Source organism: Jaculus jaculus, chromosome 10 (genome assembly GCF_020740685.1).
Source record: "Jaculus jaculus isolate mJacJac1 chromosome 10, mJacJac1.mat.Y.cur, whole genome shotgun sequence".
Classification (NCBI taxonomy): Eukaryota; Metazoa; Chordata; class Mammalia; order Rodentia; family Dipodidae; genus Jaculus; species Jaculus jaculus.
The window spans coordinates 93105883-93133472 of NC_059111.1; the positions used below are offsets into that span (position 1 = coordinate 93105883).

The 27590-nt window shown below is 45.4% G+C and overlaps 1 non-coding gene across 1 annotated transcript; it reads right to left on the reverse strand.

The window, feature by feature from the left end:
- Positions 1-22625: 22625 nt before the first annotated feature.
- LOC123464239 lies at positions 22626-22734 on the reverse strand. Its single transcript, XR_006639472.1, has one exon. It is a non-coding gene; the product is annotated as a U6 spliceosomal RNA (small nuclear RNA).
- Between the last annotated feature and the right edge of the window lie 4856 nt (positions 22735-27590).

Consider the following 27590-nt stretch of genomic DNA (forward strand, 5'->3'; position numbering starts at 1 on the left):
TAACTCCTTCCTGGTCCGTCTCTTAGAAGAGCCCGAGTTTATGTGGACAAAAGCCTGAATAGATTGATGAATTCCAAGGGATGTACGCTTCATGCTCACCACCTGACTCTGGTTCCACGGCTGCGTGAAGAACGTCTGGGGCTCCATGAGAAAGTGGTGGAGGAAGGGGGGGCGATGTCAAGAAAAGGAAGGAGACACGGGGACCTCATTAAGTAAAGACGAAGGAGAAGGACTTCCAGTCCTTCACGGGTTTGCAACTTCTGCTTGAAGAGGTGGATTGCGCTCACCCGATGGTAGCAGTTTGCTCCTATCGAACGTAACAAGCGTCATCTTGCCATGCCTCAGCAGTGAAGAGTTAGAGGTGGTCTATGTTCAGTCTCTGTGGGCTAAGTCTTCAGGTGCAAGGGCAGAGGGAGCCCCAGTCTGGTCTGGGTGGGATAGAGTTGGGTGAACGAGGGCTAAATCTGGAGTGATAGAGTCAGAAAGAGGAACCCAAGTGGGAGGAGGGTGTTGGCCATACTCTGAGCTCATAATACGGGGGCAAGCTGGGGAAAAAGCGCTCCTGGCTCCGGGCGAGATTGATGCTCCTGCCCATCTCAAGCTGTCAGGGCGTCTCTTCCTTAGAGCACATTGGGCCTGCACAGTCTTGCATTCATTTAGAGCTAATTGTCAGGTAATGAATTCGATTTGGCTCGCCATATTGAAATCCCTTCTGCTCCCTGCTGAACACCAGTAAATCATTTGCATCACAAATCTCCTCCCTGGATGCTCAGCTTGCCCAAGCTGTTGTTTAGGCCCTCCCTGCCTCTCCCGGCTTCCTGCTCTTTGAACACAGCCGAAAGAAAGAAAAGCGTTCCTGCTCCTCTTCTGAGCTGCAAAGCTGAAACTCATGCCCGGAAACTGAGTTTGGGGAAAGTGTCTCAGGAAAGTCTGGAATACTGGTTCTCAGAGTGTGGTCTCTTGATCTGTTAGTGTAACCATCTTGGCAACTGCTTAGACATGCCCAGTAAACTGGGTCAGAACTTGGGGTCCACTGGCATGCTGTTCGAATAAGCTCTCCAGGAAATGCTCATGCACGGATTCTAGATCCATTGGTCTGTCTAGAACATTCCTTAGGTCTTCCAGCAAGTCAGTGATTATTCTCAACTCACTTCTGGTTTCAATGTGAAATGTCCCCATGCGTTTGAACACTTGGTCCCTGGTTGGTGGTGCTTGTTTGGGAAGGTTTTGGAACCTTTAGGCAATGTAGCCTTGCTGGAGGAAGAGAACTGCTGTGTGTGGGTGGGGGGAAGTGCATTGTGGAGGGGGGCCTTGAGGTTTTATAGCCCAGTCCCACTTCCTGTTCTCCTTCTGCTTCCTGATCATGAATGTAACATGACCATCTGGCCTCATGTTCCTTCCGGCATACTTTCTCTTCCATGATGCAATGTATTGCCTGGAAGTGTGAGCTGAAATAAACATGCACCCTGTCCTTTCCTCCGCCCTGGCTTCCCAGCATGTTTAGCTCAAAAAGCATCCCTCTGTCCCTGTGAGCAGTCATTCCCCTACAGGCGCCCAGTCTGCAGTACACCATTCCCTTCCCATTCTTGCCTCTCCCTTGAGCATCTGTGCTCCCATAATGCAGCTGGGCTGAGAACACCTAAGAAACCCCTCTTTTGCCTACATAGGAGGAATCTCAGATGGTCTCTTGGGGTCCCTACCAACTCTTATGTTGTTCTTATTGGTTATGCTCTCCCCTTGTTTGGTAACTGTCCTTGAGGTAGTCAGCACAGTGAGGACTGGCTAGATAAATACTACTACAACTTTAATGGCAGGCTGGAGAGATGGCTTATCAGCTAAGGTGCTTGTCTGCAAAACCCAAGGGCCCAGGTTCGATTCCCCAGGACCCATATGAGCCAGATGTACAAGGTTGTGTATGCGTCTGGAGTTTGTTTGCAGTGGCCATTCTCTATCTGCCTCTCTCTCTCTCTTTCAAAGAAAGGAAGAATTAAAAAGAAAAAAAAAAAAAGCTTAAATGGCACCCATAGCCCTGTTGTGAAATCCAACCGGGGGTCAGATTTTGATGGTGGTTTTGGAGAAACCGGTTCTAGAAATGAGACATGTGATTTGTATTGAAATGAGGGGGGACGGCCTGGAGGAATCTATAGGCTGGTGCAATACACGTGATCCTTTACCTGTTATTTCTTCTAGTCCCCAGCTCCACTCCATCACCTCCATCTCAGCCATCTTGCAGATTAAAATCAAACAAACAGCAAACAAGCAAATCCTGGGGCCACAGAGGGGGAAAGTCACTCGCCTGAACTCTTACTAAGTGTGATAATAGAATTAATAGTCACTTTTTCCCTGTATATGACCTCAGGGTTACTAAAAAGCTATATCCCCTCTTTGAGTCTGGATAGACTCCAATCCCAGCCCAGCCACTCATTCGGAAGCACTTGAACCCTGCAAATCTCAACTTCCTCATCTGTTGAATGGGCATAAAAATCACTTTCATGATTCTTAGAAGGTTAGACTAAAACCTTTATATAAAGTCCTTGACAGTTCTACAGATCAGCCACCACCATAGCAGGGAAGAGGTTGACAGATGGTAAGTAAATTCACGCTTTAGAACAGGAGAAGTGAAATAGTTTGAGTAGCCTGGAAAGAACAGCAGGCTGGTCAGTAACTAGAGTCCTACCTGCAGCCTAGGGCAGCGGGCTGGGGGAGGGGACATCTCCATGTGGGACAGGTACTTTTTTCTCTGGGTGTTTTTAGGTTCTTGGAGCTTTATTCAACGCATTAGAAGAGATGTGCATACAAAGCAAAGCAGTGAGAAACTTTATTAAGAGCAGAATGACAGGACATTGCCAAGAAGGGACACAGTGGGTGATCTGAGTGGGGAGGCACTTGGCACTTCTTTTTAAGGAGCCCACAAAAAGGAAGAGACCTTTTGGGTGGTTCTTTACTCTGATTGACAGACTTATGGTCTATATAACCTTTTGTCTACTGTGGCTGTCCCTTCCCATGATGCATCTGATCTTAATCATATGTACACCAAGTTATGCATATGCATAAGATGATAAATAGGGGACTCTCCTCAAAGGTTCACTTAGAGGACATGGCTTGCCTGGCTGCACATGCTTTCAATGTCAGTCCAGACTTGGCACAAGTGGGGGGTCCTGGTTCGATCAAGTACATTGGAGGAAATTTATAGCCCAAGCCAGGAAATGTCCTGGGTTGACAAGCTGTTACCCCACGCTTGCCTGCCTCACTGCTATGTTAGGATGCGTTTCTTTGTGTGCAGTTCCCTGCATATAATTTATGTCGTGTGAGCAAGTATCATCCCAGTTGGCCAGCATGCAGTTCTGGGAGGTTAGTGTGGGTCACTCTGCATGTAATTTCCAGTTGTGCAGTCTCTGTCATGCGAATCAAGACAGACCTAGTCAAAGGTTACGAGGTCCCAGGGTGTTGGCCTGCAACTCTCTGGTGTCAGGCTGTAAGGCATCTTGAGCTACTGGTTTGGAATCCCAGGACCAAGCTTGTAATGGGCTCTATTAGCTTTCCTTCCACATGCCCTTAGCAGTGATCGTCCACTGAAGAGGGTTCCCTGACAGGCTAACTTCTTGCTTGCATATCTGCTTAGCTGAGGAGGGTCACTCTTAGGACAGGCAGCTCAACAAACCCCAAGCAAAGTGCCACATGGACAAGCCCTGACCCCAAACCTTTGGTCTGTGACGTGAGCAGGGCCAGGGGATCAATCATGACAGGCACATCTGTCCCCTGCTTGGGCTGGGCTCTGTCAGGCTTGATCATCACATGACATTGGTTCATTTCAACTTCATTCCAGAGTAAAGTGAGTGTTTGGTTGAGGGACATGGTTCCTGCTGGGTAAGGTGTGCTAGAATCATAGATGTGGTGGTCTGGATGTAAAAATGTCCCCCATAGTTTCATGGGTTGGTGATTAAGACTCACACTTAATTCATAGTAGATGGAGTCCTTGTGCAGTGGAGTCTTGCTGGAGGAGGTGGTCACTGGGGGCAGACCTTGGGATTTTATAATCCAGCCCCACGCGTCAGTGAGCACAAGCTAGCTTACTCTTGCTGCTTCCTGCCAGCTGACAGTGGCTTGCTGTCTATTCATGCCATGCTTTCCTCACTGCGATGAGGTGGGGGCTGAGATGGACCCTTTTCCTTCCACGGGCTCTTTCCGCTCAGATGTTCTGTCCAGCAGCAGGAAGGTTTGTGATACAATAGACAGATGAGGTCTTGGTGGCCAGCAGACATCGGCAACTTGTTCACCTGTGAGAGAAGAGAACCATCCACTCTGCCAGTCTAAATCAGTGAGTTGCAGAGGGGGAAAGATTGATGGCATCAGGGGGAGAACGGAGGAGGGAATTCCTAGGGGCTTAGAAAGAGAAGTGTCCTCACTGTCAGCCCCTGCCAAAGCCAATCACCATGCGCTTCATGCAGTGAGCCAGAGTCTCCTGGAGCCTGACCCACTAGTTAGGGTCCCTCTGCTTGGTTACCGGTTGTTCCGATCTCCCTCCTCAGGATAGTATCTGTGTCTTTTCCAACTGGGAATCCTGGTTCCTGGAGTCTACTGGGTATATAGACATCAAATTTAATAAATTATCTTACAGCCTCACATGGGTGACTTATCAGCAAGTTGTGAACCGGGGCCTGGGAGGAAAGTAATGAGTAACGTGTGCTCCCCTCTCCTCTGGGGGCAGAGACTACCATGGTGTCCTGGGGACATCAGGAGATAGGAGTGACCCCGAGAACAAAGATGGCGATCTGACCAAGCTAAGTGCAGCCCACACCTCTGATGCCTGGAGCAAAGCTTTAGGTAGATGGGGCTGGAGTGATGGGTTGTAGCAGGGGCTTCCTGGAGTGAACAGAAGTCAACAGAAAGGTTTGTGTGCGGTGATGGTGTGGGGGGGGTGTGTCTTGTGCATTAGAGGATTTTTTGAGCTGTGAGAATGAGCTCTCTGAAGTGGAGAGGAGAGATGACCCTAGACGGCCAACAGAATGGCTTCTCTGCTGCCTTTCTCCGCATCTGCTCCATCTCTCACCTCAAGTGGTCGGTGGTATGGAATTTTCCGATTGCCAAGGTAGGGCAGGGATGGCAGAAGGGCACGACAGACTTCTGTCCTCAAAGATCTCTGCCACTGAGGGCACGTCTGTCCCCTGCTTGGGCTGGGCTCTGTCAGGCTTGATCATCACACGACATTGGCTCATTTCAACTTCATTCCAGAGTAAAGTGAGTGTTTGGTTGAGGGACATGGTTCCTGCTGAGGTAAGGTGTGCTAGAATCATAGATGTGGTGGTCTGGATGTAAAAATGCCCCCCATAGTTTCATGGGCTGGTGATTAAGACTCACACTTCATCCATAGTGGATGGAGTCCTTGCGCAGTGGAGTCTTGCTGGAGGAGGTGGTCACTGGGGATGGACCTTGGGATTTTATAGTCCAGCCCCACGCCTCACAGGGACACACGGCCACTGAACAGCGCCTCTCATCTGTGCTCCACCACCTAAAGAAATTGTGCTAAACACATGAGATCAAGTTCTATGACCCTTCTCACTCCCATCAAAAGAACCGGCTGATGAGTGCCACAAGCTAGGGCATGACCCTTGACATGCCAACCAGGTGGCTTTCTTCCCTTGGCCTTTAGGGAGCTGTGGGGCTCACCCACCAACTCCTCTCTCTACTGTCACTGGCTGTGGCTGTCCTATCCCATAGACCATAATACCAGAGTGTGCTGAGAATCCCCCTGTAGTTTCAACCCCTATATGCTTAACGCCAATCTGGTATTTCCGTGCCTCTGGAAGAGAGCCCACGGACTCCTCATTGTCTTTGTTTCTCCTCTGGGCCTCATTCCTCTCTAAGGAAAGAATCAGGATGCAGAGAAAGATGCTCAGGACTTCCAGGGCACAGCTGTGCATGTGGCCGGGTCAGGAGTCCCACCCACAGGTTGAGGTGGAGGGCTGGGCATGGCAGGTACACTCTTCTCACCCCAGGATGTGTTTGTCTCCTTCAAACCAGCCCAATGGCCGCTTGTCAGAAATCTGGTTCTTGGGCTGGAGAGATTGCTTAATGGTTAAGGTGCATGCCTGTGAAGCCTAAGGACCCAGGTTTGATTCTCCAGGTCCTACGTTAGCCAGATGCACAAGGTGGCACATGCATCTGGAGTTCGTTTGCAGTGGCTTTTAAGGAACGCTGGAATGATGGCTGGGGATAGGAGTGAGTTTCCTCTGCCCATGTCATCAGCAAGCAGCGGAGGCTCTGTGATGTGAGCCGCTGCGGGAGGTTCATTCATGCCACGTCTGCCCCCTTGGGAGCCCATATCGCCCACACAGCTCAGCTGAGGTGGTCACTCCACTGGAGAATGGCAACCTGAGTTCTGGCCGGGCTACTCAAGTCTCTGCAGTGCTCAGCGTCCTCAATGGGATCGCAGCGCCTCTCAGCACCCTTTTTGCTCCTCAGTGTCCCTAGCTTCCTGTGCTGACAAGGTGCCAAAGCCCTGTCTTTTCTAAACAAAGAAACAGAAAATATTGCCGAGCAAGCATGCACCCCTGCAGAGCCACCAAGGGGGTTCACTTAAGTTGCTAACCTCCTGCTGAAATATTTGCCAACCTGGCCAAGGTTTTAGAGCTACTTGGGGCCCAGGAACACCTGTGCTACGGGATACCACCCTCGGATGAAGTCATGTTTCCAGAAGCTGCGGAGATGCCTACATCGGAGTTTGGATTGGCCTTGACGCGGCAATCAAAAGAAGGTGACGTTCACATGGGTCATGCTTTCTGGCACCGCTCCTTTATTTCGTCATTCCAGCTGAAGGATATGGGCAAAATAGCCACGCTAGAGTCCAGGCATTGTGGACCAGAGCCTTTGTTTAGGGTCTTAGTCTCCATCTGATTTCCCAGTGCTGTCTGCCAATCCCATTCCTCTATGCTGTCTCTGGCTCTTACTTGAGATTAGCCATGCAGGCGGCTGTTACCTCTGGTTGTAGTGGGGACATGGCAGCCAATGGCATACCAAATTTGCCCAGGCCATGCGTGACTCTCTTTCCTGTGGAACCTTGGGTTCTCCCAGCCTCTTTCACACACAGGACCCTGCCCCTCCCCTTGTTACCGTCTCCTGTGAATGGATTCACAGAAACAAGTGTGTCTGGCATCCGGCAGGGACAAGAGACTCTGAAGTAGACAAATCCCATCTTAACCTCATTCTCTCCACAATCGGGCCGTGGACTCATGTCTCATTAAGAGCTCCACCCACTGATCAACTGTCCTCCTGGGACCTCTGCTGGGGGGACAGGGAGGGTTCACCATTCAGAACTCCCCTCCATGTTTTGTCAAGTCTTACTGTGTTTCTCCCAGGTCCCACCGGAGCTCCGATCAAACGGTCTGAGGTAGAGACGCTAGAGTGCAAAGATGACTCAGTGGGTAAAGTGCTTGCGCGAGACGTGAGTTTGATCGCAAGAATCCGCGCGAAATACCAGGCATGCGGCTGGAGAAACGGCTCAGTGGTTAAGGCGCTTGCCTGTGGAACCTAAGGTTTGATTCCCCAGGACCCACACAAGCCAGATGCACAAGGCGGCGCACGCATCTGGAGCTCATTTGCCGTGGCTAGAGGCCCTGGTGCACCTATTCCCTCCCTCTCCTCCCCTCTCTTTATCTCTCCCCTTCACAAATAAATAAAAAAGTAAAAGAAAAAAAATTTCAGCAGGGAAGGCAGAAACAGGTGGATCCCTGAGGCTTGTTGGACAATCAGTGGAGGTAACCATTGAGCTCCAGACCAGAACCTGTCTTAAAAAAAAAAAAAGCGTGCCTGTAGAAAAACAGCCAAGGTTTTCCTCTGGACCTTACATGCACATTCAGAAGCATGCATGTGCACTTGTACACAAAGTGTACCTGTACATACATACACACACTTGCATACATTCACATGCACATGTGTGTGTGTATATACATACATACATATATATATATATATATATATAGTTTTCTTAAGTAGAAGTGATTTATCCCGAACCCGAGACCCCTCTTGGCAGAATGACGGTGGATTGGTAGCTTCTGTCTTCGGCTCTTCGCCAGCCTCATTGTAACCACTTCTATCCCATGCACTGATGACCTACCTGACTCCCTTACCCACCTCACCTCACCTCTCCATCTTGGGAATCTTTGATTAAAGTTGCTGCTGTCATTGCATAAGGATATTTCTGTGATGCTCTGGCTTCATGGTTGGAAAGTAGGCCAGAGCATGGAGCTGCTATGTTCAGGCCTCTGGGTTGGATTTTGTCTGCACGAGGCTAGACAGGCAGTGGTACACCCCAATGATGAAAGATGGGCTCGGTCCAGAACGTCTGGATTTGAAGATGGATGCTGTCACTCGCCGGCTGTGTAATTGGGTGCACGTTGCTCAACCTTTGGAGCTGATGGGTGAGATGCGGGCACACTAGGAGCTATTTCAGAGAGCTGTTTGGAGGATGGAATGAGTTAATGTGTGCCACTTGGAACCATGACAGATAAATGGTAAATCCACAGCACATTGTGGAAAAAAATGGGACCTGGCATAATTCGTATGATGTTTCTTTCTTTTTTAAAAAATATTTTATTTCTGGGCATGGTGGTGCACGCCTTTAATCCCAGCTCTGTGGAGTCAGAGGTAGGAGGATTACCGTGAGTTCGAGACCACCCTGAGATTACGTAGTGAATTCCAGGTCAGCCTGGGCTAGAGTGAGACCCTACCTCAACCCCCCACAACAAAAATAATTTATTTGTTTGTTGGAGAGAGAGGGAGGAAGAGGAAGAGAAAAAGAGAGAATGGATGTGCCAGGGCCTCCAGCAAACTTCAGACGCATACGCCACCTTGTGCATCTGGTTTATATGGGTCTTAGGGGATCAAACCTGGGTCTTTAGGCTCTACAGGCAAATGTCTAAACCGCTAAGCCATCTCTCCAGCCCGTGTCTTTCTTGCTGTGGCCGTTTGTGGCCATCTTGATGACAGTGAGAGGTGTGAGGAGTGCTCCTCAGTGTAACAGAGCTAGCGTAGGGTTGGGACAATGGCTCGGTGGGTCGGAGTGCTGGCTGCAGAAGCTTGAGGGCCTGAGGCAGCCTGAAAAACTCAGGCAACCCGGCACCCAGGTAAAAGTTAGGCATTGACACGCATGCCTGGGGAGTGGAGACAGGAGAATTCGGGGGGTGGCCAATGTGACTGAAGAAAACAGCAGCTCTGGCTTCTGTGAGAGATTCCATCTCAAGAAAACAACATGGACGAGAGACAAAGGATGCCCAGCGTTTTCCCCTGGTCTCCATATGCATGCTTACATCTACACACACATGTGCCCACACCACACACACACACACACACACACACACACACATTGTATCACTCACACATACACCACATCACACATACTATACACACATATTCAAAACGTTAAAACAACTTTAAAAATGCTAATATGGCCGGGCATGGTGGTGCATGCCTTTAATCGTAGCACTTGAGAGGCAGAGGTAGAAGGATCAGGATCACTGTGAGTTTGAGGCCACCCTGAGACTACATTGTGAATTCCAGGTCAGCCTGGATTAGAGTGACACCCTACCTCGAAAAGCCAAAAAAAATGTGAAAAATGCTAATATGCCATCTCAGGCACTTTGCAGCGTGGGTGAAAATTATGGGATGTGCTGGTCACAGTGGGCTTTAGACATTCACTTGACTGAGTCACAGAGTGTGCCCAAATACTCCATGTTGCATTATTTGGGGCATTCTCTGAGTGTTCTGGACAAAATTAACTTTCAAGAAATTATTTATTTGGGAGAGAAAGAGGGAGAGAGACAGAGAGACAGAATGGTCATACCAGGGCCTCTTGCCACTGCAAATAAATTCCAGATGCATGTGCCATCTTGTTCATCTGGCTTACATGGATACTAGGGGAATGAACCTGAGTCCTTAGGCTTTGCAGGCAAGTGACTTAACCACTAAGCTGTCTCGATAGCCCCAAATTAACTTTTAAACTAATAGAGTAAAACATATGTCCCTCCCCTGTGAAGTAGGTCTCATCCAATTGGCTAAGATAACATCACCCCACCTGTCTTTGAGTGGGGCATCAATGGGGACTTTAGTCTTTTGTCAGCAGATGCAGGTTTGGGCTGGGGTGTACACTCTCAGGCCTCCTGGTCCTAAGGCTTTTAGGGTGGAATGACACCACTTGCCATTCTGAATCTCAGCTTGGCAATGTAAGATTTTGGGATTTCTCATTTCTCAGCATGCATGACTGTGTGAGCCAATATGTAATCACACACACACACTCCTGGGATTCCATTTCTCTGGAGAATACTGATGAATATAATACCCAAGGCTACAGCCAGAGAGGTAGTAGACCTTGCTCTTAAACTTGGGCCCAGTATCTTTTTTTTTTTTTTTAAATTTTTTATTATTTACTTGAGAGCGACAGACACAGAGAGAAAGACAGAGAGAGGGAGAGAGAGAGAGAATGGGCGCGCCAGGGCCTCCAGCCTCTGCAAACAAACTCCAGACGCGTGCGCCCCCTTGTGCATCTGACTAACGTGGGACCTGGGGAACCGAGCCTCGAACCGGGGTCCTTAGGCTTCACAGGCAAGCGCTTAACTGCTAAGCCATCTCTCCAGCCCTGGGCCCAGTATCTTGATGTTACTCAATTCTCTTTCCTTCACAATGAAAAAAAGAAAAAGCTGGAAGACTCAGTGCATCCACTCATAATTTCTGAGGGAAGAATAATGGTTGTGAAGACACATCATTTTGTGGATGGCATGTTTGAGAAAAAAAAAATTACAAATGAAACCCACAGCCCTTCCCAGAGCCAGCTACAAATCTTTGCCAGGCTGTACAGGTCTAAGAGGGAGACTTCAGGAAGGTCTTGAGGAGAATTACTTAATTTAGAGCATTGGAAACCCAACAATTATTTGCTTAAAAAAAAAAAAAAAAGAATTTGCTGAAACAACTTCAGCTTCTTATTCTTTTTACTCCATAGTAAAGTAATTAGTAATTTGTGTCATGTTGGTAATTTTTCTCCTTCCCATTGTCACTGGCAGTGGCAGTGTTGCACACGAGCATGTGAAACACACACACACACACACACACACACACACACACACACACCTTCATATCTGATCTTTGGAAGAAGGTGGATATCATGGTTTTTGTTTAAATGATGGAAAATATTTGTTGGTTTTGTTTTCCTCTTTTGGTTGTGCAAATATAAAGTTCTGTGACCCCCATTATTTACCCATTACTCTATGTATAAGACAGTCTGTGTGTGGCTATCATAAAACATTGAAATAAGGGGGATGGAGACATTGCTAAGTGGTCAGAGACACTTACTTGATAAACCTAATGGCCTGGGTTAAATTCCCCAGTACCCAAGTAAAGTCAAATGCACAAGCTGATGCATGTGTGTCCGGAGTTCATTTACAGGGGCAAGAGGCACTTGTGTAATCATTTTTTTTCCTCTCTCTCTCAAATAAATTCATAACTTTTTAAAAAAGTTGAAATAAGGCCAAAGAAACCAGGTTTTGAGAATGTGTTTGTGAATTGCCAACTATAAATCAGGATAATTGGCTGCTGAAAGTTTTATTCTGAAGTGTGGGTTACACATGTGGTTTAATATGATAGGTCTTACTTATAAAAGAATTATCCTGCTTAATCACAATTGTCAACCTGACAGGATTTTGAGTCACCTAGGATACACACAGATGGGTGGGTCTAAAGGCGTTTTCAAAGAGGTTTAATAGAGTAAGGAGGCTGGAGAGATGGCTTAGTGGTTAAGCGCTTGCCTGTGAAGCCTATGGACCCTGGTTTGAGGCTCGATTCTCCAGGACCCATGTTAGCCAGATGCACAAGGGGGCACACGTGTCTGGAGTTTGTTTGCAGTGGCTGGAGGCCCTGGCGTGCCCATTTGCTCTCTCTCTCTATCTCTGTCTGTCGCTCTCAAATAAATAAATAAACAAAATTTTTAAAAAAATAGAGTAAGGAAGACCCATCCTACCCGTGGATGGCATCTTCCCATGCACTTAAACCCTGGAATGAATTAAAAAGGAGAAAGTGAACTGAGTGCAAGCATTTGTTGCTCTTGATTCCTGATGGAAGATGCAGTGTGACCAGCTTCCTAATACTCCTGACATCACGCCTGCCCTGCCATGATAGACTGTACCCTCAAACTGTGAGCCAAAATAAACCCTTCCTGCCTTAAATTGTTCTTGCCACATATTTTGTTACAGAGCTGAGAAAACCAATCCAGGTAGAGAAAGAAAACCAAAGCACATTTTTATACATTTGTTAGAATAAAAAGAATGAGACTCAAAAAAGAAAGAAAGAAAGAAAGAAAGAAACCTTGAAGCTGGGCATGGTGGCACATGCCTTTAATCCCAGCACTGGGGGAGGCAGAGGTAGGAGGACAGCCATGAGTTCAAGGCCACCCTGAGACTCCATAGTGAATTCCAGGTCAGCCTGGGCTAGAGTGAGACCCTACCTCAAAAAACCAAAAAAAAAAAAAAAAAAAAAAAAAGAGACTGGATAAAATGTATACAGTCTAAGAAAATTGAAAATTGATAATATATATATATATATATATATATATATATATATATATATATATGAAGGAAATTTGCATGTGTTTTAATACCTACTATGTACTAAATTTATAAGCAACTATTAGATGCCAAGGAAATACTCAGCTATTTGAAACAAAGTAGTATTATCTGTAGTAGACAGCTTCAGGTCACTAGGATAAACCTCCAGACCAGACACAGCTTATAGGAGGAAGGGACTTATTGAAGCTTATGGGCAGAGGAGAGGTTCCATAGTGGCAGAAGTTAGCCTCCTTTCACAGATCCAAGCAGAGAGAAAATAAAGTAACCACCACTCACATAGGCAAGCACACTTCATGAACCCCAGGCAGAGCTCAAGCACTTTGCATATCTTTAGACTGGAATTCTCCAAACATGCCTGGGGCTGGCCCCTAGGATCCACCCACTGTGACACCTCCCCCAGCCCAGCAGCTGGAGATCTAAAGCTTTATTAAAGCTGAATCTGTTGGGGGAAATCCATCCAAACCACCGCACTATCAGAAAGTTAACTATCAGGCTGGAGAAATGGCTTAGTGGTTAAGTCACTTGCCTGCAAAACCTAAGTTCAGTTCTCCAGTACCCACATAAGCCAGACGCACAAGGGGGCACATGCACCTGGAGTTTGTTTTCAGTGGCTAGAGGCCCTGGCCCACCCATTCTCTTTCTCTATAATTGCCTCTCTCTCATAAATAAAGTATTTTCTAAAAAAGAAAGTTAACTATCAAGTTTATTCAATAAGGCAATTCATAAGAGACTTTCAGTGGAAAACTAGCAAAAGGAAGTGCAAAAGATTGGTCCCTTCATAAAGTATGATAAATCTTTGAAGAGACGGGTATGTTTAGTTCAATTTAAACAATACCAATGCACACATAACATAAAACCATGCCCCGCGTGTACATTTTTTGTGTTTCTACATATCATTTAAAGTTCATAGGAAGTGGTTCCTTTTGCTATTCACCATATGCTAATTGATTATATTCAAAGTAGTATATTATGCGCTGGAAATGATGGCTTAGTGAGTAAAGTGCTTGCTGTACAAGTGAGAGGACCTTGAATTCAGATCCCCAGAGCCCACATCGTCCTGGACACGGCTGTACGCATCTGTAATCCCAGCACTCCTATGACAAGATGGGAGGGAGAGTTAAGGAAAGTTCCTGGAAGCTTGCTGGCCAGCTAGATGCTGTCCACAGTGGAGAACAAGAGACCCTCTCTCTACCCAGGTAGAAGGTGCTGACTGACACCTGAGGTTGACCTCTGACCTTCAAATGCTGGCATGCCAGCTGTGTGCCCACCCTCTCACATACAAACAAATGTATACACACATTAAAAAAAAAAATGAAACCATAGTATTATACTATCATAGACATGATTGCTGCTAACAGTTATTGACTATTTTCCAAGTACTGAGAAGGTGACCTGCGTTGTATCCTTGAATCTTCACACTAACTCCTGGAGTTAATAGCACTTCCATTTTGTAGATGAGTGTGATAGAGACTGTTGCTTACCCAACGCCCATTCTGCTCTTTCTTTTCAAAGGAGTGAAAGCGGATTTCATTGAGATAGTCACGTATCATGTAAGAGGTATACATTTTCTATCTCCCTAGAAATCATGTGTGGCTTTGGAACTAAATTCTGGCCTGAGAAGTACCAGTTGAACTGCATGTGTCCCCTTAAAGAAGCTCACTGGAAGTCCCTAGCTTAGCTGGGACATTCACTTCCTGTTGTCATCTCTCTCCAGGTGTACCTCCTAAAGACCTGATAGTCAACATGGTGCTGTTTCCAGCTGACGAGGTAAGTCAGATCCAGGTTCCGGCTAAGAAGGACTAGAAAAGAGGATCTAATTTTATTTTATTTTACTTTTTTGCTTGGAATTTTTTTCATTTTCTTTTTTTTTATTAATTAGTTTTGCACTCAGTGAATATAGCCAAGTTGGTACCATTGTTAGACTCGTCCATGTCCTCCCCCCTCCCCCCTGGGCCCTCCTTGTTGAGGTATATGGGTCATGCATTGTGGAGTTAGCCCACAGTTATGGTGAGGATAAATGTCTCTGAGTATCATGACCCAACATGTGGCTCTGACATTCTTTCCAACCCCTCTTCCACAAAATTTCCCTGAGCCATGCTGGGTTCATTTTGGGTCTGATTCAATGATGAGGTGTTGGGAGCCTCTGTTTCTCTGGATATATGATTTGGTAGGAGTTGATTGTTCTCTGTGTCAATCTCCTTCACCCTTGTGCTGGTACCTGGTTCACCAAGAAAACAACATCCTTGCTTGTTTTGCCAATTATTCTTAGTTTCAGCTGGGGCCCTTTTGAGGTATGATGAGGTGGTTCTTTCCTTAGGATCTGTGTCTATCTGAAAAAGAGAAACTGATTCTCCAATGGAGAGTAAACTTAGCACCAGATAAATGCAATAACTCTTATTTTTTTTTTAAGAGAGAATTTAATAGGTATAGGCCTTCTTGTAGCCCACGACTGGTGGTAGCTTGATAATGGAGAGTGGGCTCATGTTTGGATATGGTTCTGACTTGTTTCCCAGCTCCAGTTATGGGTCCTGTATCATTGATGCCAGATCAAGAGCAGTTGGTTTCCCACCATGGCTGTGTGCCACTATTGCACTTGTGTGAGTATCATGACAGGTTCTTTGCTGCTAAGTAGGTTAGACCATGAGTTGCTTGGACAGACATTGGTCATTTTCCCCCAGTCACCCATGTAGCACCTTCTGGCACTAGATGTGCTGACTGTCTGGGGACTGACTCTTCCAGCTTCCGGCCATGCCATTCCATTTTATGTGTCAACTGCATATGGTGTCTTCAGCAGTAGGGTCTTACCACTAACCTTTGGTGCCTCACTGGAATAAAGTCCATAGTGGGTATTTTCTGGTCTTTGGAAGGGACTAAAGCCTTGCTTCAAATCACATTGATTGTGTGATGTGGGCTTGATAGTGTCCCTAGCATTGGAGAAGCCAACATAAAAAATACAGCATTATCGAAGCCTCAAATGACCTCTTCAGCTAAGAGTCTCACTCAGACTAAGCAGGCAGAAACCATTACCTGGTAATTCCACCTTTAATGATTTAGCCTAATAAAAATTCTCTGAGATGCATATAAAGTTTTATGTAGAGGAAATGTTCATCATAAAGATGTTTCTAATATTGTTTCTAAAATTTTCAAGGGCTAAAATTCATTAAATGAGTGATAACAATTTTTACCAAAACACTATTCAGCCATAGCCATTGTGAAGAACTTTTCATAATATATGAAGCATAAAGCATTTTCCACAGATGTCTATACAAATATTTCATCTTCTGCCGTGTGTCTTGCTACTTCCCTTCCAAGGATGGGATCCATTCCTCCATCTCCTTGAATGTAATTTTGCCCCTGAGCCAAAAATCATAAACGAAATACAATTCCTATTTTTTTTTTTTTTTTTTGGTTTTCCAAGGTAGGGTTTCACTCTAGCCCAGGCTGACCTGAAATTCACTATGGAGTCTCAGGGTGGCCTCAAACTCACGGTGATCCTCCTACCTCTGCCTCCCAAGTGCTGGGATTAAAGGCGTGCGGCACCACACTTGGCTTACAATTACTATCTTAAACCAGTAAGTTCTTACATCATTTGTTCCACAGCAATGGACAAGTAAGAAACTATGTAGAGGTGTTTTAGAAACATTAGAAGAAAAAAAAAGTTACAAAGCATGTGTACTATGTAATACATCCCCCCAAATATATTTGCATAACAAATATTAGATGGATTGGGCCAGAATGTAGCAGTGGTTATTCTGGATGACAGATAGGATTATGGAATGTCTTGTAGCTTGCTTTATTTTTTAGAATCCTACAAGGCCTTTTTATTTAAAAATAAGTAGGCTTTATATTAGGAAACAATGAGATGAAGTCATGTTTTTGAGAATATTTTGGGGACAAGTAAATTGCTCATGATATAGTACCATCTAAAAAAACAAGATAGTTTCAGTGATGGGCTTTCCTGCTCCCTGGACCTCATACTTTTCAGAAGAGAACATTGTTGGCAAGACAACCTAGTCAGCTTATTCTCTTATTTTTCCCTCTCACTGCTCTGCAAAGGAGAAGGGATGGTTATCTTGGCTGGGGAGCTGCTGTGATCAAATTCCCAATGCTTTTTTGTTTTTCACTCTCCTTTGGGATGGACAAGTCCAGATGCCCCAGAAAGACTCTAGGTGGGGAGCACTCTGCAGCTCCCAGCCTTGAGCTTGCCAGCTCGGGCCAGATATGCTTTCCATTCTGTCCAGAAGCATTCTCAGCCAGCTGATGCACTGTGAGAACCCATTCTAAGGACTGAGGTTGAAGTGGATGACAACTTTAAAAGCCTATTTGGCCCTAACCTCCAGCTATATCTTCTGAGCAAGCTTCTCCTTGCAAACATTAAGGCTGGTGTTTCTATCCTTATCTGAAGTCTATGCCTATTAATCAATTGATTCCAATGGTTCAAGCAGTGAGAATAGAGGCAATTTAAACAGGAGGAACAGTGGTTGATAATTATCTCTAAGATGTACCAGTATCTATAAATAAGTTCATTGTGTATTCCTTTCAGACAAATATGAATTAGTTATATTGCATATTGCAAGAACAATTGAAGAAAATACATCGATATATTCACAATGATAGTCTCTGCATGTTGGGGTTACATGTCTATTTATAGTCTGTACAGGATTAAGTGAGAAGGGATTGCTTTTGTAATCCACAAAGAAGTCATTTGATAATTTAAATCGTTAAGTTTTTTTTTAAAAATGAAATACTATTCTCTATACCTGGCTACTACTTATGCTACATTTAGGATCAACATAACTTTTGCTTCCAGCATCTTTGTGGGGAGGTGATTGTGTGTGCTGATTTTATAAAGTAAAAACCTGGGATTGGGCTGGAGAGATGGCTTAGCGGTTAAGCGCTTGCCTGTGAAGCCTAAGGATCCCAGTTCGAGGCTCGGTTCCCCAGGTCCCACGTTAGCCAGATGCACAAGGGGGCGCACGCGTCTGGAGTTCGTTTGCAGAGGCTGCAAGCCCTGGCGCGCCCATTCTCTCTCTCCCTCTATCTGTCTTTCTCTCTGTGTCTGTCGCTCTCAAATAAACAAATAAAAAATTAAAAAAAAAAAACAAACCTGGGATAATCAGGAAAATCGGGCAGACCTAGACTTTTCACAGCTCCGGGAGATGGGAATGCTTTCTTTTCTCCCATCATGTGAGCCACAGGCATCGTTTAGACCACATTGGTGTTGACTGGTAATACCAGTCAGGGTCTTCACAGGAGAATAGAAGCAGGGAGCATGTCATTTGCTTTCACTAGGGCTGGAGAACAACAACAACAACAACAACAACAACAAAAACAAAATGGAAGCAAAAGGTGGCAAAGACAAGAGCTGCAGACAACACCTGTCATCCCTAAGGTTGGGAGGAGAGAGACGAAGGTGGAAGGATGGGAAAGGGGCTCTGTACAGTGGACGGGATAGAAGCCCGGTAATGTATAAGGTAATTAGGAAGTTTGAGCTTGGAGTATTCATCCCCATCACTGATTTAGTTTTAGTTTCAGCTTTTTGCTTTGGTGGTTCTAGTGATTGAACCTAGTGCTCCTGTGGCTAAGCACAATTCCCCCCCCACCCTTTTTGCCACTGGTATATACCTGAAGCCCCCTTGTTGGTTAGTCAAATATTTTAAAAATGGGCTAAGTGGCTAAGGTGCTTGTCTATGAAGCCTAAGGACCCAAGTTCGATTCCCCAGTAGCCACATAAGCCAGAGGCACAAGGTAGTGCATGTGTTTGAAGTTCTTTTGCAGTGGCTAGAGGCCCTGGTGTGCCCATTCTGTCTCTCTCTCTCTCTATCCCTCTGCCTCTTCCCCCTTCTCAAATAAATACTTAAATAAAATAAAAACTTTAAAAAAAATTTAAAATGATCATAGATTTAGAAGGAGTTACAAAAAGAGGGTTTCCATCCCCAATATCCAGCTTGTACAATAGTGACATTTTTACATTATCAAAATCAGGAAATAATCCAGTATAGTTACAGCAACTCTAACAAGCTGACATAATACATTTATATGATTTAATTTTAAAATTTCCTAAATTTCTCTTGAGATAGTATAAGCTTAGTTCAATCTGCTATTAGAAGTAATGGTCATGCTTGAAGCATGTAAAAAACTAGAAAGTGGAACCAATGGCACACAGAACGGAGGATTATTGCTGAGGTGACACTGACAGGAACAGGAAGTGAAAGGAAGGGTCAAGGTGCACTTCCTCCTTCAGCAGTGCAGCCTCTCTCTAAGCCTCCTTCTTCACTGATATAGTTGGAATCGAACTGGCAAAGCAGAAGGTGATTTTTTAGTCCTGAGATAAGAACATAGGTCTAGGTGTGGAGATGACACAACAGTTCCATGCTGAAACCTACTGGACCTTATAGACACTGGAGACCTTGTAGTTTCTTGTAGTATTGTAGGCTTTCCGGGCCTTTTTTTGGTCCATGAAGCTGTTTAGCCAAGGAGACATTTCCAGTTAACGATATTTTGTAATTGGTTCTGGGAGACTTAACCGCTATACCATATTCTGACAGTCTTGTTTATTTACTTATTTAACTTTTTAAAAAATTTATTCGTGTGCTGGAGAGATGGCTTATAGGTTAAGCGCTTGCCTGTGAAGCCTAAGGACCCCGGTTTGAGGCTCGGTTCCCCAGGTCCCACGTTAGCCAGATGCACAAGGGGGTGCACGTGTCTGGAGTTCGTTTGCAGAGGCTGGAAGCCCTGGTACACCCATTCTCTCTCTCTCCCTCTACCTGTCTTTCTCTCTGTGTCTGTCGCTCTCAAATAAATTTAAAAAAAATTAAAAATTTATTCGTATATGTGTTCTGAGGGTATGACAAGCTTGTGACCGTCAGAGGACAACTTTGAGGTATCCGTGTTCCACCTTCTCTGAGACAGACTGTCTTGACACTGAAACAAACTGCCGGAGGGTAAATGAAGGTCAGACTTGCCTGTGAGCATTGGATTCTCCTGGCTCTACTTTTCTTTGTTGTAGGCATGCTGGGACCACAGATGCATGTGCCACTTTGCATCTGGCTTTAAATGAATGCTGGGGAATTTATCCTAGGAGAGCAGGCTTTGCAAGCAAACACCTTTAACCACAGAATCATCTTTCCAGCTCCCTTACTATTATTTTTAAGAACAATGTGCTTCATTTTCCTTTTGCTATATTCCCATGTGTGGACTGTGGACTGACTGTATTCTCTCAAGAAGGTTTCCCAACTTGATAATAAAAGAGTATAAGAAACTAGGATTTGGCACATGAAAATTTAATATATCAAAAACAACTTTTCAAGCACATATATGTTATTTAAATACAATGAGTTTCCCTCTTGTGATAATCTGGAAATCCACCATTCTCCTTCAAAGGAAAAGTAACTTCTTAAATAGACTTTGAGTGCCAGGGAAGGATTAATTCACTCAATCATATGCAGGCTCCCTGTGTGGGTTAATTCTCTTTGTGCTAAGTAGCTCGAGATGAGTGAAATCGCTCTTACCAGCTCCCAGAACCAACCCAATATCTCTCCCACAACCTCTAAGCATCGTGCAGCTCCCCAGTGCATTCACACTAATGACCAAAACTGCAGCTACAGCATCTGTACTTATGACTTTTGGACTCACTAGCTGGAGGAATTCCTACCTGAGCAAGGCATTTCTGCTGGAGATCACGTCTTTCTTACTGCACACTCACCATATTTTGTTGTTATCTTGGGCAAGTTATATCTTGCTTGTCTCTTAAAAACAAATGAAAGTGGAGTACTGGAGTACCATTCACCTATTATAAACGTCATGTATACTTATTGTAGATATTTTGGAAACAGTGAAAACAAAATACAATTTGAGGCCATCTGAAGGTAAGCTCATTAAAGCATAGTTTAAATATAAAATGTCCTCCAACGCACTTAGGAAATGGAGGCAGGAGAATTAGAAATTCAATATCATCCTTGTCTGTAGCAAGTTTAAGGACATTCTGAGCTACACGAGGACCTATCTCAGAAAAAAAAAAAAAAAAAAGTTGTCCCCTACACACCACAGGTCATTGATTTGAACACTCACTCTCCAGCTGTTTGGGGAGGTTATGGAACCTGCAGGTGGTAGATAGTAGTGGAAAAAGTGGCTCATTGGGAAGTGGGAATTGAGGACTATGGCCCCTGCCATACTTCCAGTTGCTTTCAGCTTCCTGGTCTACTGTGAATAGTCTAAGCCACACGCTCCTGCTACCATTAACTTTGCCAGGCTGTCCCCGCCATGCTGGACTGTGCCTTCCCAAACTGTGAGCCAAAATAGAACCGCTCCTCCCTAAAGTTGCTTTAGCCAAGTATTTTTATTACAGTCATCAGACAAGTAACTAATATACCGGGGAAAAGGAATCAAATGTATGCATTTATTAAAAAAAAAAAAAAAAGATCTCTCACTCTCTGTTTTCCAGTGATAATGTCTGTTAGGGGAAATTAGCAAAATTTGACTTCCCTACCTTTCTAGGTGCCTGAGAGACCCTAGTAACTAGAATGTTGAGGGCATCCAGTGTATGTGTTTGTGTGAGTTGGGGAGAGGAGGGCTCCTCCAAAGTTCTGCCAATGAAGCCTACTCTGTTGGTTTAAATCAGATGTCCCCCATAAATTTGTGGGTTCTGAATGCTTAGTTCCCAGCTGATGGCAACTGGGGAGGCAGAATCTTGCTGGAGGAAGTGTGTTTGCTGGACACAGGCTTTGGGGTGTTATAGCCAGCTCCACCTTGCCAGAGCTCAGCTCACTCTCTTGCTGCTGTTTTCTACCTGCTGTGGCAGAGGAGATGCCCAGCCTCTGTTCATGCCATGCTTTCCCCTGTTCTCATGAAGCTTCCTTTTGAGATTGTAAGCCAAAATAAACCCCTTCCTCCCATGAGCTGCTTCTGGTCAGGTGTTTTGCTTTAGCAATGTGAAGGTCACTGTGGCACGTATTTCCTTCCTTATGTTCTAGTCTTTGTGAGTTTGCTTTTGCCCTGTAGCTTATTTGGAGAAGAGTGAGCCAGGTAACCAGTTTACCATGGTGAGACCACTTAGATGAGGCTGAATGTGGTATAAGAAAAATGGTCATGTGCAAGATTTCAGCTGGATGGCAGAAATAGGTAAATTGCCACGCAGGGTAACAAATGGTGTACATTTGAGGAAATGCATAGAGCTTCATGGGCAAAAAGACTGGAAGTGTCCTATCCCTTTCAGGGATTCCACTTCTGGTTTTCTCACTCCCTAGCAATGGTGTGGACTTGAGCTGCTGGACCACAGCAGTGGTGGGGGGGGGAGCTCTGACTTCTCTCCCTCTCCCTACTCCCACCACAGTGGCAGGTACATTAGCATTGCTGTCAGTTATCACCAGCCATTCCCTGCCATTCATATGCAGATCTTTTATTCTCCTGTCAAACCTAGATTGAGATGTCCCTCCAGAGGAAGCTGATTCTGTCAGCATTTCGGGGAGGGAAGGAGATGATAATTAATATGATTTTTTTTTTAAACCTAGAAGTTGTTCCTGTTCTGTTCAACAAAAAAATTAAGAGCTAATACACTAAAAGTTAAATCAAGGACTCTGGAGTCAGTCCTGAGCTCTGGTCTCAGTCCTGCATCTACTTGCAGGGTGACCTTGTGCAAGTTGTAATCTCCCCATGCACCCATGCATCCATTCCCTCTTGTGTGAAGTAGGAGGAGACCTGCTCTTCCCTCCACCCCAGTGTTTTCCCTGTGAAGGAATAAAGGCAGTAGAGGACATAGTGCCTAATACAGAAATGCCACTCTGTAATGATCGCTCATTAGATGTTAGGAAGTGGTTAGTTCATGATTCCAGTGAAGGCAATAGATGCCATTTACCACCCACACTGGATAGAACTGAGAGGTCAGGACTAGGTGACCCAGGGAACTCGCTCAGAAACTCAGCTCTTTATAACAAATCATGAGTTGTAATTGGCTAGCTTTAGAGCTGTCGAATTACCACCTGTATGTTTCCCATCAATTTTCCTTTTCCTTTTTATTTTTTTAATATGGAACGCTTCAACAATTTTTATGTCATCATTGAGCAGGGGCCAGTCTAACCTCCTCTGTATCATTCCAGTTTTAGTGTGGGTGCTGTGCCAAGATGAGCTCCCCAATCAGATTTTCAACCCTATTCTAGAGATCTTGTTATGGTTTATATTTGACATGTCCCTGATAGGCTCGTACTTGAACATCTGGTTCCCAGCTGGTGGCAATTTTTTAAGAGGTATAGGACCTTTAGCAGATGCATCCTGGCTGGCAGAAGTGGGATCTTGCCTTAGAAGTTTTCATCCAGCTCTGCTATATTTTATTTTAATTCTTTTATTTTAGAGATGAGGCACACAGAGAGAATTGGCACGCTAGGGTCTCAGCCACTGTAATTGAACTCCACATGCTTGCGCCATCTAGTGGGCATGTGAGACCTTGTGCTTGCCTCACCTCTGTGCAACTGGCTTGAAGTGGGATCTGGAGAGTCGAACCTGAGTCCTTAGGCTGCGCAGGCAAGCGTCTTAACCGCTAAGTCATCTCTCCAGCCCCGGCTCTGCCTTTAACCCTGTCCCCCTTTTCTACCTGTCAGCATGTGAACAAGCAGTAGGCTCATTCCTGCTGCCATCAGGGAGCTGCTTCTCTGCCATGATGAAACAGTAAACCACCACAAATCATCCCTCCCTTCAGTTGTTCCTGTTAGGCAATTTTGCCCCAGCAGTGACAAGAGTAGCTCACACAGATCTAGACTAGATATAAATATTGTAACTCCCATAACCAGGCTTGAGACATGTCACTGCAGGGAGTTGCAAAGAACAGAAAACAAGATTACATAGGCTTATACCAGAGGGAGATCTAATATTTAAAGGGCAGATGAGCTCTGGGGAGATGGCTTAATGGTTAAAGGTGCTTGCTTCTAAAGTCAGCCAGCCTAGATTGGATTCCCCAGGGCCCTCATAAAGCCAGATGCACAATGTAGTGCATGGGTCTGGAGTTTGTTTGCAGGAGGTCCTGGCATATGCATTCTCTGTCTAGTTATCTCTCTGTCTCTTGTGCAAACAAGTTAATGACATATTTAAAAATAAAGGGCATATGGGGTCATATAAAACAACCAAACCATGTGACCCCTTCCAAGGTCAACAGCCTGGGATAGGAGTCAGAAACTGTCCTTTAATCCCTAATTGCTTCTATGATGCAAGAAAATGATTGCTTTTCTTCCCTCACCATGAAGTGACTCCAGAGCCATTCTAAAAGTGAGAGTGTCTGGAAAGTGACCACCTTCCTCTGGCCTGGTTAGCCCTTCCTTGTCCTTCAGATGCCTGCTGAAGCATCCCTTTCTCTGGGAAAGATTTCCCACGTCGCAGGCAAGTGCTAGCTCCAAGTTACATTGTGACGGGGAAACATCATCATTTTGCTCATGTCACTTTGTATTATGCACGCATGTGTGTGAGCTTTTAAAAAATTGATATACATTTTCTCGATTACACTGAACACTCCCGCAGAATGTGGGCTATACCAGTCTGTTTTCAACTGTATCCCTTGGGCTTGGCATAGTGTCGGACGCTAAGGAGGTGTAAAATGTCTTTTTAAATGACTAACTGAACACACATCATAATACATGCTACAAAAGCAATGACCAGGGTGCAGAAACAGAAGTTGGCTCATTAGGGTAGTCAGAGAAGCCACCCGAACGAGAAAATGTTTAACTGAGCTCTGAAGGGTGACAAGGAGCCAGCCATGGAAAAGGTACAGAAATGACTTTTTAGCTCAGGGATGAGGATGAGTAGAGGAAGTGAAATAGGGAGTGCTACCATTCAAGGAAAGAGGAAGTTGGGCTTCCTGCAGAACAATGTGTGTGTGTGTGTGTGTGTGTGTGTGTGTGTGTGTGTGTGTGTGTGTTTGGGGGATGGCAGCAGCAAATATCAGTTTGAAGCACTGAAGACTAGATCATTTAGGGTTTATTGACCACGAGAATCCATTTCCATTTTCTTTGAGGTACCAAGAGGTGTCATTAAAGAGTTTTAAGGAGGATGTCCTTATGTCTAGTTTTGGCAGAAATAATAGACTGGAGAGATACAAGAGTAGAAGCTGGGCCTTCCAGAGAGAAGGCTATTGTAGCTAGCTACCTATGTGAAAGAGGCTAGCAGTGAAAAACAAAAAAGAGGCTAAGAGTGGGGCTTGAGGTATTGGAAAGGAAATAGGAGGGAAGTGGATGTAGTCAAGGAATATTTTGGACTTAGAAACAACATACCTTGGTGACAGATCAAATTAGAGGAGAGGCAGGTGGGACAGGCTGGCTCTGACAAGACACCTTGCAGACTCTGTTGCTGAAAACTGAGAAGAAATGACCTCCAACTGAGATGGTGAGAGGCTGCCTGCGGAGCTTAGAAATGTGAGCTCGCCTAGATAGAACGACTAGGAAAACCTTTCTGGGTTAGAAGCAGGGTGCCTTGTGAAACCAGGAGAACAAAACAGATGCAGATGTGTTAAGTGGGACCACAGTAGACTGCCTCCCTTTTGTATTCCCATAGGTTGTTGGACCTGTTGCCCAGTTTTGTTTTGTTTTTTTCCTTATAGGAGTAAAGTAGCAATTTATGTGGTTGGCAAGCAGATGAGAAGGCACCCAGCACCACTAATCACTAAGGAAATGCAAACCCAGACCACCATGTGACACCTATGCATCTCTACTATGTCTAAACAAAAGGGAAAATAGGCATCAGGTTTGACCAGAATGTGGGGAGAATGACTGGGAGGGCTGGTGAGGAAGATAGCCTTGTAAAACTGCTATGGAAAAGAGTGTGACTAGTGTATCCATTACTGTCTCAGTGCTGGAACAAAATACCTGACCAGCAACAATTCAGGGCAGGTCAGAGCTGATTTTGGCTTACAGTCTCCAAGAGTAAAAGCTATCATGGTAGGGGGAGGGATGGCAGGAACCGGAAGCTGGTGTCACAGGGCAGCCCAGAAAGCAGAGGAAGAAGAGAAAACAGGAAGTGGGGCTTGGTTATCCAACCTCAAGCCCCACCCCCTTCCAGCCAGGCTTCCTCCCGCAAGGCTTAACTTCCTAAAGGTGCCACAGCCTTCCCCAAACAGCCTCAGATTACTTGGGACAAAGTATTTAAACACGTGAGCCTATGGTGGACATTTTTACATTCAAACCCAAACAGTGGGCCTCCAAAGACTATTAAATAGAGAATTATCACATGACCCAGCAATTCCATTTCTGAACATATGCCCCCAAAGGATCGAAAGCAAAGATTTGAACAGGCATTGGTACTCCTATGTTAATAAAAAAACATCACTTACAACAGCCAAAGGGTAGAAAACAACCTCAGACATACATTAAAGGATAAATGGATAAGTGATGTGTGTGTGTGTGTGTGTGTGTGTGTGTTTATGTGTTTTGTTAGGGTCTTGTGGGGAGCCAGGAGAGTAGTGAATGGGGATTAGCGTTCCGTGGATTCAAAGCTTCAGGGTTTGGGTGGTGAAAAATGTCTTAGGCAGTGGTATCACCTCTTGGCCTTTTGGCTAAAGTCAAGTGCAGATGGATAGTGGTGATGGGTGCCAAATTCTACGAATACACTTACTAACACCAGCTAAAAGTGATACACAGCACATCACACATATTTTACCACAGAACAAAGGAGCAATGTGCAGAACTTAAGGTGGCCCCTTAGAAAAGCATATTCATGAGTGAATGAGGCACTCTGACAGGGCAGGAGCTAAGGCTGCAGTCTAGAAATGGTTCACAGTGAGTGTATGAAGTAGCGTCACCCCAGAATAGGGCCATCCAGCAGAAGGCATCTTGGTCCCCAGCCCAGAGGAGTGACAGGCAGCTTTCTCCTAACTTCTCTCTCCCACCATACTGGGCTCTTCTGACATCAGAGAAAGGTCCTCTGGACCCTGGCTGTCACCTATTCAGGCATCCTCAAGGCCACAGCTGCATAAGAGAGCTGGACAGAGGCCTCTTGGGAGAAACCACACTCTTGGCTGGCCTCTGGAACCTAAGACTGTCATGGCGATCTTCAAGCACCAAGTAAGCAATTAGTTTTCTTGCCAGCAGCTCCATAATGGCCCATATGACTTTATGTGAACATATACTGCTGGTGCCCAGAGAACAGTGGTCTTTGGGGAGTGGGTATCTCATGGGCAGACTTTCAGTTTGGGATGATATAAAATTCCTTAGGGTAGATCGTAAGATTGGTTGTGTCACCAGGTGAATGTGCCCAGTACCTCCGAGCTGCACACTTAATCTGGTCAAAATGGTAACTTGGCCCTTGGAGGGGTCTGGATAAAGATGGAAAGTAGAAGCAGGGGTCATGGTCAGGCGAAGGTCTCTGTGAGGAGGCTGGCTCAATGCCAAGGTGCTGGGAGTTTCCAGTGGAAGGTGGGCATTGCTGGATTTCTTCTGGAAGTGCTCATTCTGTCTGCTTTGAAAGCAGGTTCACCACAGGGAGGCAGAAATAAAATAAGAAGCAGGGGGGTGTTCAATGTGATATGTTAGTGGTGAAAGCGGCAAGAAGACTTCCTCTGTAGGCATAATGCAATTCTATGGGCGCGGTGGGGGTGGGAAGCAAGGTTAGGGAACTTTATTGAACCATGTACCGGTGGCTACTCTAAGCACATCCCCTGCGTTGCCTCAGAGGGACTGTGGAGAAAGGATACTCACTCCCAGCTCCCCCCAAAACTGAGGCTTCCAAAGCTCAGTCACATAACCAAGGTCACCCACTTGGCAAGTAGGACAGATGTCGGTGAAATACATGTTGTTTGGGCTCTAGAACCTGAAACCTTGGTTTCTGTATCTTACTCTACTCCTGACTCATCAGTGCCCAGTGGAGCGGGGACAAGCCAGAGCAGGTGGGTGGTGGGGAGGAGTCAGGGGAGGAGGAAAAGGCTGCAGACTGCTCAGTGTCTGACTCTTCCTCCTAGGGGTCTCTGTCATGTGGCAAACGGGGTTTGGGTGAAAGTGCACAGACTTTTTT